This window comes from Odocoileus virginianus, chromosome 7 (genome assembly GCF_023699985.2).
Source record: "Odocoileus virginianus isolate 20LAN1187 ecotype Illinois chromosome 7, Ovbor_1.2, whole genome shotgun sequence".
Lineage (NCBI taxonomy): Eukaryota > Metazoa > Chordata > Mammalia > Artiodactyla > Cervidae > Odocoileus > Odocoileus virginianus.
This window is the reverse complement of record NC_069680.1, coordinates 81,803,738-81,822,734: the sequence shown is the minus strand read 5'-3', so window position 1 is coordinate 81,822,734 and position 18,997 is coordinate 81,803,738. Positions and strand designations below refer to the sequence as shown.

The following is an 18,997-nucleotide window of genomic DNA, read 5'->3' as shown; positions in this document are numbered from 1 at the left end:
CTATTTTGTAGGTCACAGCCATACCCCGGGACATTGGTTCCAGCATCTGAGGCAGATTCCAGCTTCTGCAGATGTTCCAGTCCCATAGCCAGTCCTCCATAGGCGAGGGTTCAACCAGTTATTGTTCACCACCCGCCTCTGGTTGAATCCTTGGATGAGGAACCTGCAGACACGGAGAGACGGAGAGTGGAGCATCTAACATGCTTTATATTTTGTTTTGGCATGTGCAGAAAGTGTTCAAGTACATTTATTCTAGATGGGTGTTAAAAATAGTAAGTTTTTTCCCTATAGTCTATGAAGAAACAATTTATAAGGTATCAATCAATCTTTGGGCTTCCCGTGTGGCACTAGTGGTAAAGAACCCATCTTCCAATGCAGGAGACATAAGAGATGCGGGTTCAATCTCTGGGTTGGGAAGATCCCCTGGAAGAGAGCATGGCAACCTGCTCCAGTATTCTTGCCTGGAAAACCCCATGAACAGAAGGGTTTGGCAGGATACAGTCCATGGGTCACAAAGAGTTGGACACAACTGAAGTGACTTAGCACACACACAGGCAGTTAAACATTGATTTTCTTATAAAGAAGAATCAAGTCTAAGTATTTTAAAGACCTTTTCATGGAAGGTAGCTTTGAGGGCACATGAATAATGCCAAGAATAGGATTTAGACTTTCCACCTCAGTTCAGTTCAATCGCTCAGTCGAGTCCGATTCTGCGACCCCATGGACTGCAGCACACCAGGTTTCCTTGTCCATCACCAACTCCCAGAGCTTACTCAAACTCATGTCTATCGAGTCAGGTGATACCATCCAACCATCTCATCCTCGGTCATCCCCTTCTCCTCCTGCCTTCAATCTTGCCCAGCATCAGGGTCTTTTCTAATGAGCCAGTTCTTCAAATCAGGTGGCCAAAGTATTGGAGCTTCAGCTTCAGCATCAGTCCTTCCAATGAATATTCAGGACTGATTTCCTTTAGGATGGACTGGTTTGATCTCCTTTCCACCTCACTCCAGTGTAAGCTCAGGAAAGTTTGTCTGATGTCTTTCTCAGCTGTTTTCACAGAGGAGTATGACACATGGCTCCCTAACACTCTCAGAATAATTTTTGAATTGAACTAAATGTCTGTGACACAGCGATAACCAGCAGGCCCCTAGGCTGGTTGTGCATGCTTGTCTGTGTGTGCATGCATGCTGGCATGTGTGTGTGCGTGGTGACAAGTATGCATGTGTGCACGTGTGTGCCTGCATGTACTTGTGTGCATGCACACACGTGTGCACGCGCACATATGACCAAATGTGTGCTTGCACGTGTTCACATGCTTGTGTGCGTCCATGTGCTGGGACAGACTGGGCTGGGAGAGAGACCCGGAAAACACACAGAGTGAGTTGTATTCCCAAACACGGGTGGTGCCTTGGCTCTGATGCTGGCCCAGCCCTCCCGGGCTGGAGGGCATTACTGGCTCTATCTTAAGCCAGGATTCCCTTTCACCCGCTGCAAACAGAGCATAAAAATATCTCCAGCGGGTCGCTTTCCCAAAAGGGGGAGGCCCTTCACTTTCACGGGAAATACTGCATTTAAGGAAAAATAAATCCCCTGGAGGGGCTGGGGTGGGGTTTAGCCATCACTGAGGTTTGTCTCCCAGGGTATCGGGGAGGAAGAGTGCTGAGCTGTTGGTGGGAAACCCGGAAGGGGAAACGTGGACGTCGCACCTCCCACCGATGGGGGGAGGTGGACCAAAGGATGTGAGTTTCTCTTCTGGCCAAGTTGCCTGCAGATTCCTCCTGTGAGGTCAGCCTTGCCCCCGCCCAACCCCCGACCCTGCTCTGCTTCCTGCCGCAGCCACTGGGCACCTTGTCCTTTCCTCAAGCAGCCTGATTTTCCAGCCACCAAAAATAACAACATTTGATACCAGGCCTCTGAAAGCTTTGGCTGGGGTCATGTTTCCAAATTCTTGACTCGAGAATTGTTAAATGAGAACTCCTATTTTTTTCTTCCAGTCAGGCTATTTTTTTCCTCTTTTTTTTCTCAAGATGTTGGGAGAACCCCAACCAAGGAATCAGTGCTTAATGGGTCACAGGGTATAAATAGCAGTGTTGAGATCCTAACACAAGGCTCTTTGTACTATCATGCAACTGAACCTTAAAAAAAAAAGAAGAAGAAGAAAGCTTCCAAACAGAGCAGTTAACATACCAGCCTGGGGACTGGGGCGAGGGAGGGGCAGCATTGCTGAGCCCAAGCTACGTTCTATATTCGTCCATGCCTGCATTCCACTACTGCCATCTATTTACAGCCTGGCCATGTACACAGGATCCCCTATTCATTAAACATGGATGTAAAAAAAAAAGATTCTGTATGTATTTTTATTCTGCTGAATAGTTCACAGACATACATGAAGCCAATAAAGTCAATCTTAGTGTGAATCCTGAGTCTGGGCTGGCATCCCTGGCTCCTAACTCCGTAATTGTTATTTTACTTGTCAACATGAGGCAAATTCTTCTCATCCATGAAATGGGAACAAACACACATGTTCACTAAGCTTGGCTCTAAGTGACACATAGTGTTGTTCTAAAAATTAAGAGAGAAGATCTGTGGTCTTCCTGGCTTTGAGGCGCTTTAAATATGAGATATTATCCTAATTAAACTAAATTTTCATCATGGGGTCAGTCCTTTAATGAAGTTAAATGGGAGGATCCATTAATTTGCTATCAGTCATTGTATTTGGAGTTCCTGGAGGGATCCTGAAAATTGATGAATTACGACAAGCCCAACGGTATATTTCTGGCTGATTATGGCAAGCCCTGGGTGGTATTAAAAGAGATGCCAATTTTTATGTGACAGTGAAATTCATAGTCTCTAACAGAAGTACGGTTATACCAGTGAAAGGGACCAGGCTGAAGGGCGTGTGACTTAGCAGCTGACAAGTGCAATAATTCTCAGAATTTTGTGGCTCAAAATGTGTGCTGGCTACTAAGAACTGGGATTTTAGAAATAGAAAGTTCAGGTTACAAGCCTACTGGGCAGAAACTCGAACTCTTGGTGCTGGCAACATGCCCTGGGCACTCAGGGGTGGGCCAAGGTTCTGCCCATTCAGTGTCCGATGTTTAAATTCTGAGTCTGTAAGCAAAAAAAAAAAATGTTGGAAGGGTTCCCTTACCTTTTGGAAACTGCAAAATAAAATCTCCTTTGGCAAAGAGTCTCTTTCTTTTGTGGGCTCTCCTACAGGGCTTCTTGGGCAGGATTTACCTCTGGGCTGCCATGACCCCAGTTCCCCAGTTGCCCACTGTCCATCTTCCGGTGGGGGTGGGGGTTGGGGGGTGTGGGGTGGGGGCAGGGGTAACACTGTTGTTCAAGTCCTTGCATTAACCAGAAAATTAGCAGGAAAACAGAACAGTAAGGGGTCAAAGTGGGGTTCATACCACATGGTGAAATATCCCAGAGATGAAGCTGCCTGTTAATGAGGTTTAGAGTTTCAGTGGCTGATATTTGAGTTGGGTTGCTAGGAGAGAAAAGCAAAGAAGGGTACAGGCAGCCCTGCTTACCCCTAGCGTTGGCCCGGAACCCGGGTACAGGCATATTCAGATACCAAGGATCACACGTCGAGCACGTACTAGGTAGAGCTACAGCAGGAAGCATTTTAAATAGATCATTTCATTCAATATCCACAAAGGTCCTGTGAGACCAGTGCTTTCCTTATGCCCAGTCTGCATAAGAAAACAGAGCCCTAGAAAATAGCTTGCCCAGACTTCATAGCTAACTACACTGTGCAAGCTGAATTTGAACCCAGACTATTGGATGTCCAAGCCTAGGCGGTTACTGACTTAGGCAAACTTCCTTTTTGCATAGCTGTAGACCCAGGTTCAATCCCTGGATCAGAAAGATCCCCTTGAGAAGGGAACGGCAACCCACTCCAGTACTCTTGCCTGGAGAATCCCATGCACAGAGGAGCCTGGCGGACTACAGTTCATGGGGTTGCAGAGTCCAACATGACTGAGTAACTCACACCCCCCCCCCCAAAAAACACACACCCTAAGCCTAGTGCAAATGTATCAGGGCTCTCCTGGGGCCATGCAGGGTTGGGGGTGGGGATGTCTGAGATGTTTGGGGATGAAAGGTCACAGTGTTACAGACTGAGAACCAGTCCCAGAGGCCAGGGCTCCTGGCTCCCGACTCCTCTCCCTGCTGAGAGTGTCCGGCAGCCCTGCTGGACCTAAATCAGGAACATCTGAATGGCAGATTCGAGCCAAAGTGTCCACCACAGCCTGCCTCTCCTCCACGCACAGGGCACAGAAGTACGCTGCCTGCCCAGAGCTGTGACTTTGGAGGTAAGATCTGAGCTTACTTCCTACAAATGCCATACACTGATGAAAAGAAAATCTGAACTTCAGGACTTTGTATGCGCCCAGAAAATAGCATTTAAAAGCATCCTAATCGGTAAAGATTAAAAAAAAAAAGAGCCTTGTTCTTTGGCTCAGTTTGGTCTTCTGATGTAAAAAAGCATGTTCTCTGCGCCTTAGCCTCCCAGCAGCTACACTGCTTAACTTCTCTAGGTCTCTGGAAGGACCACAGCCCTTGCCTCTTACATGTTGAACTTTGAGACACAAATTTGTCTGTTTCTTTCTTTTTAAATAAATTTTTGGACACACCAAGGGGCTGACAGCATACCTACGTCTTTGGGAGTGAAAGCTCAGAGCCCTAACCACTGGACTACCAGTGAATTCCTGAGACACAAACCTCTAACCCTGACTCACGCCACTCTCTGCTCCTGCAAAAAAAAAAAAATCCTGAAATCTTCGAAGGAACTCTGAAATTTTACCCTCTTTAATCCTAATTCAACACAGCATCCGTGACTTCTCCGTAATGGCTATGTCAAATGCTTTCCTCAGCTTATTGCTCATTCTGTGTTGATCTTTGGGCTTCCCAGGTGACACTAGTGGTAAAGAACCCACCTGCCAATGCAGGGGACGTAAGAGATGGAGGTTCAGCCCCTGAGTTGGGAAGACCCCCTAGAGGAGGGCGTGGCAACCCACTCCAGTATTCCTGCTTGGAGAATCCCATGGACAGAGGAGCCTGGTGGGCTACAGTCCACGGGAGCACAAAGAGTTGGACACGACAGAAGCGACTTAGCGCTCACACACACACACGTTTATCTGTGTCTTCCCCATAGACCGGGAGCTTCCTGAGGACCCCAAGCCTACCTTACCCTTTTCTGCCGTGGCACCCAGCGCGGAGCCTTGTACACATACAGAGCACACACGGAACAAGCAAGTCAGTGGAGGCAGGAATGAACATGTGATGCCCGTGTAGCATACACACAACCAACGATCCTCAGGGTGGAGGACGGAGAACCCCTCCTGAGTGCCCAGAATGTCCTGGTTCAATTCTGTTCCACCACACCTGGCACCTTGCCAGGCAGCCTGGCCCATTTCCTGCTGGATGTGCTTTGCATCACCTATTACCATCCTTGCCTAACCCTGGGGGCTGGGGAGGGAGGGTGTGTTCTTATTTTTGTTCTGAAGTGTGCCCCCAGCTTAACATAAATTCTTTTTTTTTTTTTTTCATTTTTCTATAGCATCAATTCATTTTTACTCACTTATCTGGGCATTTCTCCCAAGGTGAATCTTGCTCCGCTTCACATAACTGGACGATATCTGCATCTTCCACGCCCTCTTCCCATCCATGCCCTAAATCAGACTGGTCTCCAAGTCTGATCTACTTTGTTGAAATGGCTCATCTCCTAGCTCCTCTGTGCTGCCATGCTGGTCCAGTTCCTCAGAATCTAGTGGCCTGTCAGCGGCCTTAACTCCACACGCCCGAGCCGCAGTTTCATCCTTCATGAAAACCTCTGCCCCAGTGACTTCCCCCGGCACTGCCGTCATGACAGACACCCTTGGACCCCTGATGTCTTCTCAAACATGAGTTTCAGGGCCTTTGGAAATTCCCCCTGATGCTATAGTCAGAATTCATGTCCCATTACTCCCCAGTAATTATCTTTCAGTTAGGAGTCACAGATTCTGCTTGGTCCCCACATACGAGACGCTTATTTTTGCTCCGTCGGATGTAGTGGTCCCCCCCACCTCCAGGGTACCTCCTGGAGCCCATCCTTTCCATGAAATCTTCCTTTCCCTTCCATCACCAGCTTGACTTGCTCCCTTCTTTGAACCTTGCAGCCAAAGTATGCAATAGGCCTCCCTTGACCTGCTTGAACGTCATCTTAGGTGGGATCTATAATTTAATGTATGCTAGTTCAAAATTTTCAAGTAGACTCTAAGTTCTTTGAGAACAGGATCTGAGTCTTGTTCCTCATAATCCGTATCTGCTGGAGAGAAGGACTTACAAAAATTGTGTCATATGCTCGTGCCTAAGACTGCCTGACTTTCCTGAGGAAAACTGGGAAAGCATTTATAAAATGTTATACATATTTTTTCTGGGAAAAATCAGGGGGGTCTTGTTCGCATTGGCTGCTGTTGCTACTTTCTTCCATTTTTGCTTTTTCTATATTTATTCAAAAATGTTTTTAAAGTTTTTGGCCATATCATTTGGTCACTTGGCAATACCAGGTGGCATGTGGGATCTTAGTTCCCTGACCAGGGATACAACCCACACCACCTGCACTGGAAGCTCAGAGTCTTAAACCCCTGGACTACCAGAAAGTCCCCATTTCTGCTTTTTCCTTCTCCTTTCTCTTTTTATTCATTAAGTGTCTGTTGTGCTTCAGTCCTTTTTCTGTAGGCTACAAGACTGCCAGATATTTAAAACATGATAACAATCTAAAATCCTCAAAGCCTTAACACATAGGATGCATACAATGAATTTTTGTTGAATAAATTAATTCATAAAACTTCTGGTCTCTAGAATCCATCAGATCCCATTTTATTGAAGCCAAATGCCTCCTTCTTTGTTCTGAAAGCCTAAACTCTGGCTTTTCAACGCTTTAGTCCCCTGAGCACTTCCTTCATTGCTGTTTTTCTGTTTTTTCGTCTTTCTTCCATCTCCATTCTGCCCTCTTCAATCTTCTAGTGTCCTCTTAAAAATGATTATTTAGCTTTTAAAGCATCCTCTTATGGCATAAAGTTCCATGATTATTCATTACAATTGTTGGACATTATCATATTTGCTGTAGCAAGAGGCAATCCACCGAGATTAATCAGTGTGAAATGTGCAATTTATGAAATGACCTCTGTATACCCTAAGAAAAAATGTAACTCATTTATAAGAGATGAGGATGGTGGTGTAGTTGTTACTAGAACCTCCAAAGGTGATTGTGTATATTTTAAAAAAAAACCATCTTGCCTTCTGGATTGGAACTGCGGAGTGAAGGTATGTGTGGCAGTGGTATTGTCTTAAAGTCCCTTGTGTTGACTTTGAACCCTACCCTGCATCCACCAGGGAGCTGTCAAGGGACCTTAAGTAATAATGTTACATATCAGGATACCTCGCGCTTCCCCAGTTGCTCAGCCATAAAGAATCCACTTGCAGTGCAGAAGACGCAGGAGACGTGGGTACGATCCCCGGGTCAGGAAGATCCCCTGGAGGAAGGCATGGCAATCCACTCCAGTGCTCTTGCCTGGAGAATCCCATGGACAGAGAAGCCTGGCGGGCTACAGTCCATAGGGTCACACAGAGTTGGACACGACCGAAGTGACTGAGCACACACTCAGGCAGACACGCACATCAGGATGCCCCATGTTGTTGGATTACACTGCTACACCCACAACAGCGCTAAGGATCCTCTCAGGGAACCTCTGGAGAAAACCAAGACAGGAATCAGGATGAGAAAATAGGAAATATTCCATAGGAAACCTAGCTGCAGGCATAGACAGTCTGTATTTTAAAGCTAATAATTTGTTTTCCTTGTGATAGCAATTCTACATTTTATTTAGCATAGCAATCACCCCAATTGATTTATAAAAGCAAAATTGCCTAATCAATGGACTAGAAATACAGTCACTGTGAATATAAATTCTTTCCTCTTCTAATGATCCCAGGCTAATCATTGCAGTTCTTCTGGCTCGTTTTCCTGATTAAACCAGGAGAATAAAGACAACAGGAACATGTGACCCCTGCATTAGCAAGCTAAGCCATGAAGCACGAGAAGAAACCACTGGGTGAAAGGGGGCTAGTGAGACTTGTATAATCCATTCTGGGGCACACGCCTTACCTAATATTTACTATATTGATATTGTAGAAGGAAATGGCAACCCACCCCAGTATTCTTGCCCGGAGAATCCCAGGGACGGGGGAGCCTGGTGGGCTGCCGTCTACGGGGTCGCAGAGTCGGACACGACTGCAGTGACTTAGCAGCAGCAGCAGCTATATTGATAGCCACCCCCCCAACTGCCAAAGTGTTACTCTTAAGTATTGGAAAAAAAGTGGTGGGGATTTAGAGTTAGCAGATCTAAATTTAAGTAGAGGCTTCTCTTAGTAACTATATACAGTAAGTCCCCTATGTATGAATGAATTCCATTCTGAGAGTGTGTTCATAAATCCAATTTGTTTGTAAGTCAACAAAGTTAGCCTAGGTACCCAACTAACACAATTAGTATAGTACTATACTGTAATAGGTTTATAATACTTTTCACACAAATAATATATATAAAAAAACACAAAAAGTAAAGAAAACATTTGTAATCTGACAGTACAGTACCTTGAAAAGTATAGTAGCACAGTATAGCAACTGGTATACGGGGCTGGCACTCACATTAGCATCTTTGGAATTTTGCAACTTGAAGGTCCTGGTGGCTCAGTCTGTAAAGAATCCACCTGCAATGCAGGAGACTTGAGTTCGATTCCTGGGTCCGAAAGACCCCCTGGAGAAAGAAATGGCAACCTTTCTGGCACTCTTGCCTGGAGAATCCCATGAGATTGTGGAGTCGGACATGATTGAGCAACTAAACCATGCAGGGGACTTACTGAAACTTGAAGCAATTCTCTAGACTTCTCTGCCTCAGTTTTCTGTCCTGTAAGAGGGTTTCCAGTGCTTTTGTTTTCTAGGCTGTCATGAGAAAGAAGCCAATGACGTGAGAGAAGCCAAAGCCTTTGTCAGTCATAAGGTATTCTATCTGTGATCAGCAGAATAATTTTTTCTCTTGCTCAGTTTACAACGACGTGCCTGTTTACATGAGAGCATCCTTGTTTAAATCCAGCGGTGTTCTGCCCCAAGCGCCTCTCTCTCTAACTGTATTCAGGCAATAGAAAAACTCTGCTGATTTTCCTCCTGTTATCCCAGGTCCCGCGTGCTGGTCTCTTCAACACAATGTTGATGCGTGTTGGCTCAGACAGTGGAAGATCCTCACTGTTCAGTGGCTGATAGGGAGGCTGTGTCCATGGTTGAGCTGAGCTGACCAGAGGGCACTTCCCCACCCCAGGTTGGAGACAACTCTGTGCAAAGAAACTGCGCTTTTCAGCAAAGTGAGGCATCCCCCACCTGTGACATCCTGAGTGACAGGCCAACGCAGGTCACTGCAGCAGCAGCATAGAGGGAGGGGCAGGAGAGACGTTTACAGCTTGTTAGGATGAGAGTCCCGACACTTCTCTTACTCCCCGCCCTTTTCCTTTCTTTCTTTTTTCATCAAAATCAGAATCTTTCTTTATGGTTTCTACTTTGCCCAAGGGAGACTCTTTTAAAACAATGTTATTGGCATATAGTTGATTTACAATGTTGTATTAGTGTCAGGCATACAGCAAAGTAAATCAGTTTCATATATGTATACAACCTATATATGGTTCAGTCCTGGGTCGGGAAGATCCTGTGGAGGAGGGCATGCTAACCCACTCCAGTACTTTTGCCTGGAGAAGCCCATGGACAGAGGAGCCTGGCAGGCTGCAGTCTGCTGCATCGCACAGAGCTGTACACGACTGAAGCAACTTAACATGCACACATGCGCACATGTATATATATATACACATATTTATATATATTACGTATATATATATACATGTACATATATATGTGTATATATGTACATATATATTATATTGTATATATATTGTATATGTATATGTATGTATGTATATATATTGTATATATATTATATTGTGTATATATATATATACACACACATATATATGTACATATATAGACTTCCCAGGTGGCGCTAGTGGTAAAGAACCCATCTGCCAATGCAGGGAGACATAAGAGACATGGGTTTGATCCCTGGGTCAGGAAGATCCCCTGGAGAAGGGCAAGGCAACCCACTCCAGTATTCTTGCCTGGAGAATCCTCATCGCCAGAGAAGCCTAGTGGTCTACAGTCTATAGGGTTACAAAGAGTCGGACATGAGTGAAGTGAATTAGCATATATACATTTTATATCTATCTATCTATCTACACACACACACACACATACAAATATGCATATATATATTCTTGCAGCATTTTTATTATTTTTCCTCTTTTTGCCAAAAGTTTTAAAAAATGATAATAAAAAATTCCAGATGGGACTCTCAGAGACAGCCCCCTCCCCAGGGACTGCCCCCACAAGCTTTCCAGTCACCTTCCTCCTGCATTCTTTGTCCCCACCAAACCATCCCAACCAGAACAGTGTGACTCACTCCTCCTGGCAGCGTCACAGCCCTGCTAGTATGCTGACAGTGGTAAAGCTGGCTGCTAGGAGTTCAGTCCTGAGATCACTCCCTTAGGGGCAGGGAGGCAAACAGTTTAGAAACAAGAAGTTGAAAGTGAGCACACAGCTGCCAGCCTGTTGGCCACCACCGACCCCTCCACGCTGGACTCACTCTGCCCTGACATCCAAGGGAACACACCTCTCTTTCTGGGCAGCTGTCCTCTCTGCTGCCTATGACCCCACAGGCTGAGACCACGCAGCCCCAGTGGGCACAAGCCCCGCAGGCTGCAGCACTATATGTGCCCTAGACTTGGGCACTGCAGCTGCAAGCTTCAGAGACTGACGCAGAGATCTAAGGTTATCGTCCACATCCAGACCACCCCTCGGCCACTATGTAGCAGCTACTTGTTTGGCTGGGATTGATCCTACCCCTGGCTCCAGGGAAGACCCCTAACTAGATGCCAGTCAGGGAAATCTTATCCCCTTGCTCTGGGATGGGCCAAGGTGTGGGCAGACCTAAGCCAATCAGAGCAGGCTATTCCTTTGGCCACATGATGTCAAGACCAAGCCAAGCAGAGACAAGCTTGGTGCTCTTTCTGATCTATTCTAGGAGAGATGCGCCTGCTCTCTCTCCTCTTGGGTGTGAATAAGAAAGCACATCAACCATCTTATAATCTTGGGGGAAGCCTGTCTGAAGATAAAATCAACACAGGGAAGGTGGAGCTAAGAGAACCAGGGAGAGGGGAAGTACAAACCTGAAGTGAGTCAGACCTCAATCTGGTCTGCTGTGGATTCTTCAGTTCCAAGAACCAATAAGTTCCCCTTAGAGTTGAATCCTGTTTGAATAGATTGTTTTTGTGACTTTGCATTTGAAAGCATCATCACTGACAGAAGCATCATAACTTGGGACAGCCAGAGGAGGCAAAGAAAACTCAGAAAGTGGCCATAATGATTATTTATGTGTCAACTTAACTAGACCATGGTACCTACCCAGTTATTTGGCCAAGTGAAGGGCAGTTCATCCACAGGCTCATCCATGTTGCTCATCACAGCAACATCCTGATGCTGCTGTGAAGGTACTTTTTGGATATGATTAGCACTGAAATCAGTAGACTATGAGTAAAGCAGGTTGCTCTCCATAATGTGGGTTGGCCTCGTCCAATCAGGGGGCGGCCTTAAAAGCCAAGACTGGGGTTTCCTGAAGAAGGAATTCTCAAGACAACAACAAAGATGCTCTGCCTGAGTTTCAGCCTGCCAAGCTCAGCCACCATGGTGACTTATAAATACATTTATTATAGCTCAAGGGAAAGCAGCCAGGCAGCAGCTCCCATGTGAATCATCCCACATGAAATTTTTAGCCCACACTGAAATAAGACAGTTTACAAGCCTCCTTCACTGTACCTTCCATGTTGTAGTACCATGGGTACTTCCAGTCTTGTCAGATCTGCCCGAAGTAGTCAGCCTCCTTAGGCATATAAACTCTGACTTATCTGCCTCTTGTGGCCTTCCAATGGGAACCAGAGGGAAGGGAGGCTCACCCATAGCCCCCCCCCCCCCCACCCCGCTCCCATCAGCCTTGCAGGAAGGACTCTGCATTTCTCCTGGGACCTTGACTTCCTAGCTCTGATCATGGACCTCAAGGCACATACCTGATCATGGCAGTTCTTCAAGGCAGGACAGAAATGTGACCCAGTGACCGGTAACTGCACCAAAGCCAGGAGAACCTGCTTCTAGACAAGGCTGCATCCTGAGGATGAGCCTGAGATTGCCCGGAAAGTCTTGGATAAACACTTCATAGACAGCCAGAGAAAAGTTAATCAGTGATGTTATCCGGAAACTAGTCTCAGTCTTGATATTTTTAGAAATTAAACGTAAGGAGAAGTAAGTTCCTGAATTCATGACTAAGGTAAATCTTCTATGGGTAGAGGGATCCCAAGTTAGGTAAAAGTCAGCATCTTTCTGTTACTTTGGAGCTTACAGCACATGTTTGTGTACATAATTCTAGGTTAGTTAATTTAGGATAAAACTGGCCTTAACCCTTGTTGCTAGAGAGAACCAGAATCAGAACTGAAGCATCTATAGATGTCTCCAAGCCACGCTCTCTCTGGCCCCTAGAATACAGTGGCCTTCCTTCTTTTACGCCCTCAGGGCCAAGGATGGATGGGACCAGTAGAAGCCAGGCAGAGGACGGCCCTGACAACTTGCAGCAGAAGCCTGATGGGCAGAGTCTGTAGGCACAAGAATGGACAAAATGTTGGAAATCCATATTCCCATCCAGAGTGACAGGGGAGGGGTCCATGGAGTGGGGGCTTGGATAGAAAACTCTGGAGTCTGGGAAGGTTTCAATAGCCATTTAAAGAAGGACTATCAGGGACTTCCCTGGTGGCCCAGTGGATAAAAATCCACCTGCAAAGCAGGGAATCTGTGTTCCATCCCCGGTCAGGGAAGATTCCACATGCCGAGAAGCAATTTAGCCAGTGTGGCATGACTATCGAAGCCTGCATGCTCTAGGGCCCATGAGCCTCAACTACTGAGCCTCCAAGCTGCAACTACTGAAGCCCACGCACCTAGCGCCCACGCGCCACAACAAGAGAAGCCCCCACGACGAGAAGCCCGCACACCACAGTTTAAGCTAAAATTCCAGCTCCAACTGTTTTTAACCTTTAGGATTTAACCCTCCAACCTCCATTTAATTATCTGTGAAATGGGTTAAGGATATTACTTCCCTCGTGGAGTTGTTGAGGGCACGAATTGACAGGAGTATATAAGGTGCATACTATGATGTCTGGCACATAATAAATGTGTCATAATGGCAAGTGGCATATTGAACTCTCAGTTGCGCTCTGCAACGAAAACCCAGCGCAGTCAAAATAAAGGACAACCAGAGGGATTCTAGAAATAGAGGACCCATGGGAAAGACCTGACTGGTGAGGTCTCAGGTGCTGGCCGAAGGATGAGGGGATGAAGGGATCACTCTCCCCGCCCTCTGATACTCCCGGTTTTAGAATAATTAGACACTATGTTTATTATGTGACTATCCCAAGGAAACTTTATACATCACTTGGCCCTCACCAGAGACTTATGAAATAGGTACTATTTTTCTTGCCATTCTACAGATGAGGAGGCTGAGGTTTAGTGACATCTGGAAACTTGTCTGAGGGCACAGCCAAGTCGGGGTGGAGCCAGGTTTGGAATGAAGACAGTTATGTCTTTAACCACTTCGACCCATTCTGAGTGGACTCTCACAGCAAAAGTATGGCTGTTGAAACTGCCACTAACCAGCTTTTAAGACCACCCGGGAGCTGTAGATGAGTCAGGCTGTCTTCCTCTCTCTTCCCCTGCAGGAGGAGGTAGAAAGCTGGAGTGAGTGCAGCCAGCCCCCACTTTTGCCTTTTTTTAATCTTTTGGCCTCACCCCGCAGCACTTGGGGCCTTAGTTCCCAGACCAGGGATCGAAACTGCGGCCTCTGTATTGGAGGCGCAGAGTCCTAACTGGGCTCGACTGTCTGCAGGATCCCCGTGCTTGCCGTTCGCCCCAGTCCCGATGGCGGGCCCTGCTCTGTGACTGGCACCACTCAGTTTCCTCCTTGGGACAACCTTTCTGGGTAATTTCTCCTCATGTAGGCTAACCCTGTTTTCACTGTATCTTCTAAACACATTTTTATGGTTCTTACTTTTCACCACAGTTTCCTCATTAAGATTAGAGACCAAATGGATTCCTTTAACAGCTATTTACTGAGAGTTCAATATGCCACTTGCCATTATGACACATTTATTATGTGCCAGACATCATAGTATGCACCTTATATACTCCTGTCAATTCGTGCCCTCAACAACTCCACGAGGGAAGTAATATCCTTAACCCATTTCACAGATAATTAAATGGAGGTTGGAGGGTTAAATCCTAAAGGTTAAAAACAGTTGGAGCTGGAATTTTAGCTTAAACAGTCTGATTCCAGAGCCCACATACTTTACCATGAAATAGATTTATGGAGAGAAAGAATAAGTGAAGCGAGTGAATGAATGGATGACTCTGACCGATGTTGGTTCTTCTCCTGTGATTCTTCCTCTCCAAGCTCTCATTCTTGCACACACGATCTCTTTTCGTTTACTGCTTGCAATTCAAGTCGTCTACCTAATTCCACTGAAGCCTTCAAAACCCTCAGCAAACATGCAGACCAACGATGATCAGTGCAGTCTGGTACCGGGCTGACACTCAACTCAGGCAATGTTGGTCCCAGAGACCCTGAACGAGTTCCTTCCAGGGATACAAAAAGTTCATGATTACTGAAGGCTTACTTATGGACCTAAAGGACCATGTGCAGAAAAGTGTAATTCATAATACATGGACATAAAATGATTTTTTAAAAATAAATCCAACAATTTTACTGAAATCAAAGTTCAATGTAGGTGTGTTTTTTAAATTTTTCATCATACATCATTTTTATTGATTATCTTAAAAGAATACAATAGGTTCCATCACATCCTCACTCCTTCAGGTCTCCCCTCACCCACCTGCCACCAACCACATAAATATCGTCTTTGCTTTTAAAGCCATAGATAGACGGAGGGAGACCATTTTGGTGCGTTTTAGGTAGGCTGACCCTTCAGTAAACAAATCTGAGCGGATAACCTCTTAAGGAAAATATTCATTCCCTTTATTTGTAGTCTATAATTTTATTTCATTTTATTTTCAACATAATGATATATCCCCCAAAGTGTTCATAAGTTCACAAATCACCTGATGCTAAGCTTTACACCCAGGCTGTCCCAAGTACAGGACTCCTGGGATTCTGGCCTAGGAGAGCAGATGTATCTTCTATGGGACAGCAGGGGGAGCCGCTTCTCACCAGTGTTTCGAAACTGCTGTGACCCCCTTTCATGATATAACCAGAAGTCGACTTTTTTTAAAAGTTTTTTTTTGTTGTGGACCATTTTTAAAGTCTTCATTGAATTCGTTATGATATTCTTTCTGTTTCATGTTTTGGTTTTTTGGCTTTGAGGTATGTGGAACCTTAGCTCCCCGACCTGGGATCAAACTTGCACCCTTTGGAAAGGGAAATCTTAACTACTGGACACCAGGGAAGTTCCGTTTTTAGTGGTACATACTCACTGCACCCAAGTACCTAATGCCTAGCACACACACCCGGTGCTGTCTCAAATCTGGCTGACATGAAAAATGCTATCATAGGGACTATCCAGTTTAATTCCTTAACCCTTTTTGAGGTAAGTACATGGTCATTTAAAAAATTCCAAAATAGAAACACTAAATTAACTGAATTACCTGAAATAACCACACAAAGCCCAAGGTATCTGGAGACTCTCTGACCTTTATTCACTGTTATTGTGTACCTGGGATAGAACTGGACAATTCTGAGGTGTGTTTTCACAAAAAGTTGAATTTGTATCTCTCAGCATAGTTTCCCCTCAAAGAGCTTTGTGAAGGAGCAGAGTAGGCTGTGAGTACAGTGCTGCTGTATCAAGACAAACAGGCTCCAGTCAGAATAACTTCCTAGGAATTGAATTTCCACCGAAAAGGCTTCCAGGTTCCTCGATAAAATATATAAGGAGTGGACTGTTTTGTATGATTTCCATCTCAAGCTTCTGTAATGGTTTTTGTGCCTGTTATCTAGAAAGAAAAATATGTTGATGAAGGAAGTCTTTTAGGAGGGTTGTGTCTAGGTATTCTCAAGCCTGGAGCAAGGATTTTATTTTTTTTTTAGATTCCCGTCCATCTACTGCAATCCCCTTTTAAACAGTGACTGAAAATGTTAAACAACTCTTAGATCACAGTGAAGTTCCTAGGCCCCCCGCTCCAAGGCTAGTAATGAACAGTCATTTTGTTAAAAGGATGGGCTCATGCTTATTATTATTATTTTGGAAGATACTGCTACAGAGTATTAAATTCAATAATTAACAAAAATTAGAAGTTAATTAATTGGTGGCACCTCAAGGGCCCACTAGTAGAAAAAATTTTTTTCTAAGTTTTTCTCTAAAAAGACAACTCCCCTTCAGCAGTTGTTTCAGACTTTACCTGGCTTGCTAGTACCCATAGGAGCACAGCCTGGGATTTACTTACTAAATACATTTGTATTAACGTGCGCCGTGCATCAGTGTTTTTTGCTAATACAGTTGCCCCTTAAGCATGAGTGCTTACTCCACCAGCATGGAACATTTGCCTTATTATAGCCACAGTCTTAAAAAAAAAAAAAAAAAGGCAGCATCATGATTTCCAAAAAGGGAGCGACATTTGGGGCCGCTCCTGTCATGCGCCATCTCCAACTTAAGACAAATCCACCCTGTAAGGCTTGGCCCGCGCCAAGGACCCTCGCAGGAGGCAGGCACGGCTGTTTCCGACGCGCGTTTGATCTTTTCTGGGCAGCCGAGGGCTCGCCACACCCCTGGGCTGGCTCCTGGATCGCTTGTTCGGCCTCGCTCAGCAGGAGCCAGACCTTTTACTTTATTTGGTCCACCACGCGGTGACCGTCCAGGGAGCGCGCTGGCGGCGACGCACGGCCTCGCGCCCGCACATTCCTCCCAGGAACGCCGGCGGGGGGCGCGAGGGATCAGGCTCGGCAGGGATCAAGGCCGCGGCTCCCCTCTAATTATAGCCGAGGCAGCTGGCTCGCCAGTGGGCCTGGCGTTCAGTGCGGGATGGGACAGGGCGGCCTTGCGGGGCGGGCGCGCCGCCGCTGCTTCCGGGCCCGGGCCCGGCCCCGCCCCGCCCTGGCCCCGCCCCCGGCCCCGGCCCCGCCCGCCGCCGGGTCCCGCTGCGGGGTCGCGCGGCTCCACGTGCGCAGATAGCTGTGCGGGGAGCAGGCGCTGTGCCCGTCTGTGCTGCCAGGGAAAAAGTTCTAGAATAAATAAATACGGGCGCAGCGTGAGTCAGGGTGCAGCACTGGAAACCACAGCAAGTCTCCTCGTGGGCGAAGGCCTTTATGCAGGCGGCTGGAGAGTCCGGGAGCCTCCGCCCCTTTCCTTCCCCTCGAGTAAACAGGGCTTGGCTGAACCAGCGGTTGTTTTCTTCCTTTTAAAAAACGCCATTCTGAGCAACCATAAAAAGTGAAAAAGATCTACAGTTTGACAGTTCCGACCTAGCTCCCGTATTTTCAACTAGCTTCTTGATTTGTATGAAGAAAATGGTGTCCCGTGGCCCCTTTCGGGCGTGATGGTTGCCCGCTGGACCTAATTAAAGCGCTTTGAATATAGGTTTGTGTTCCTATGTCAGAATTCCACCAAAGTTCCCGATGTAAGCTCCGGAAGAGAGTTGGTTCTCTATAGAATTTAGCTCTGACTATACTTTCCAACTTCTGGAAAGAAACCAGCTCACCGTTGTCTTGTCGGTATGTGCCCTTCATCCAGAAAACACGCACCCTACCTGCGGCATCAACTCGAAACTCCAAGGACGGGGTGGGGGGTGGGGGTGTGGGCTATGGCCTCTCAGCTGTTCAAAGCCTAGAATGATGTGCCTCCTTAATAGGTGTTAAATAATAACAGCGACAGCCCATATGGTGCTTGTTAAGACAATAGTATTCCAAAACTTCCCTAATGACTGTGACCCTCCTGTGAAATTCTGATTTCAATTGTATGTGGGGTACAATAAATCTTTATCTTTTATCACCGAAAAAAAAGCTAATCAAATTGCTGTTTGGAGGCTGGAATAACAACGTGGGTTAAGGCATGCAGCAGCCTCTTTCTACTTTGCAGCTCTCTCACGCTGTAGAGAACATGAAAGGCCCAAGGCCAAGGCTGCGTGTGAAGAAATGCTGATTTATTCAAGTCCTAGATAATCCTTACTCCTCCGTTTCACTTCTCTGCACAACTCTCACTGGTACGGTTTAATATTTTAAAATCCTACGATAAAGGAAAATAAAACTCAGTGATTTTGAGCTTAAAAATAATTTGAGTTAAAAATAATAAAAGTAATTTGAGTTACAAAAACTCTTTCCATACATTAAAATAAATTTAGGCCCTTCGCTCCGGGGAAATGTTTCAGGATTTTTGTTTTTCTTGGCGAGATACCCACATTTACTGTGCAAAATATTGTGCTTGCACTGTCACAGGAAAACTGTTTTCTAAATGGCAGAGAAATACACGGCCCAAATATTTGTCTGCTAAAATTGCTACCTGCATACCTACACAGCAAAACATGACTTGTGTTGTGCAAGATGCTGCAGTCCTCTCATGGGCATCTGAACTTTACCAGACGGTAATGATACAAAGAATGAAATAGCAATTGCTAAGTGAAAGTGGTAAGTAATGAGATTTACAGATTATATAACACAGTTCATTTCCCCCAAATATAAACTATATTTAGAATTGTTGAAATGTGACATATTACTCTATACAGGATGTATTATCTCAGTATCAAGGGCTTCTGTTGAATTGCTGGAGAAGGCTCTTTAGATTATGGGATCTAGCTTCTAAAGTCTATTCAGAG

At 45.7% G+C, this 18,997-nt stretch overlaps 2 long non-coding RNA genes across 2 annotated transcripts; both read right to left on the bottom strand.

Moving 5' to 3' along the window:
* Nucleotides 1-8,607: 8,607 nt before the first annotated feature.
* LOC139035939 (uncharacterized) lies at nucleotides 8,608-13,180 on the bottom strand. Its single transcript, XR_011488592.1, has 2 exons — nucleotides 11,314-13,180; nucleotides 8,608-9,456 (listed from the first exon to the last, which is right to left on the bottom strand). It is a non-coding gene; the product is annotated as an uncharacterized lncRNA (long non-coding RNA).
* Nucleotides 13,181-14,524: 1,344 nt separating this feature from the next.
* Nucleotides 14,525-17,226, bottom strand: LOC139035938 (uncharacterized). The gene is made up of 2 exons (XR_011488591.1): nucleotides 15,842-17,226; nucleotides 14,525-14,815 (listed from the first exon to the last, which is right to left on the bottom strand). It is a non-coding gene; the product is annotated as an uncharacterized lncRNA (long non-coding RNA).
* Nucleotides 17,227-18,997: the final 1,771 nt, after the last annotated feature.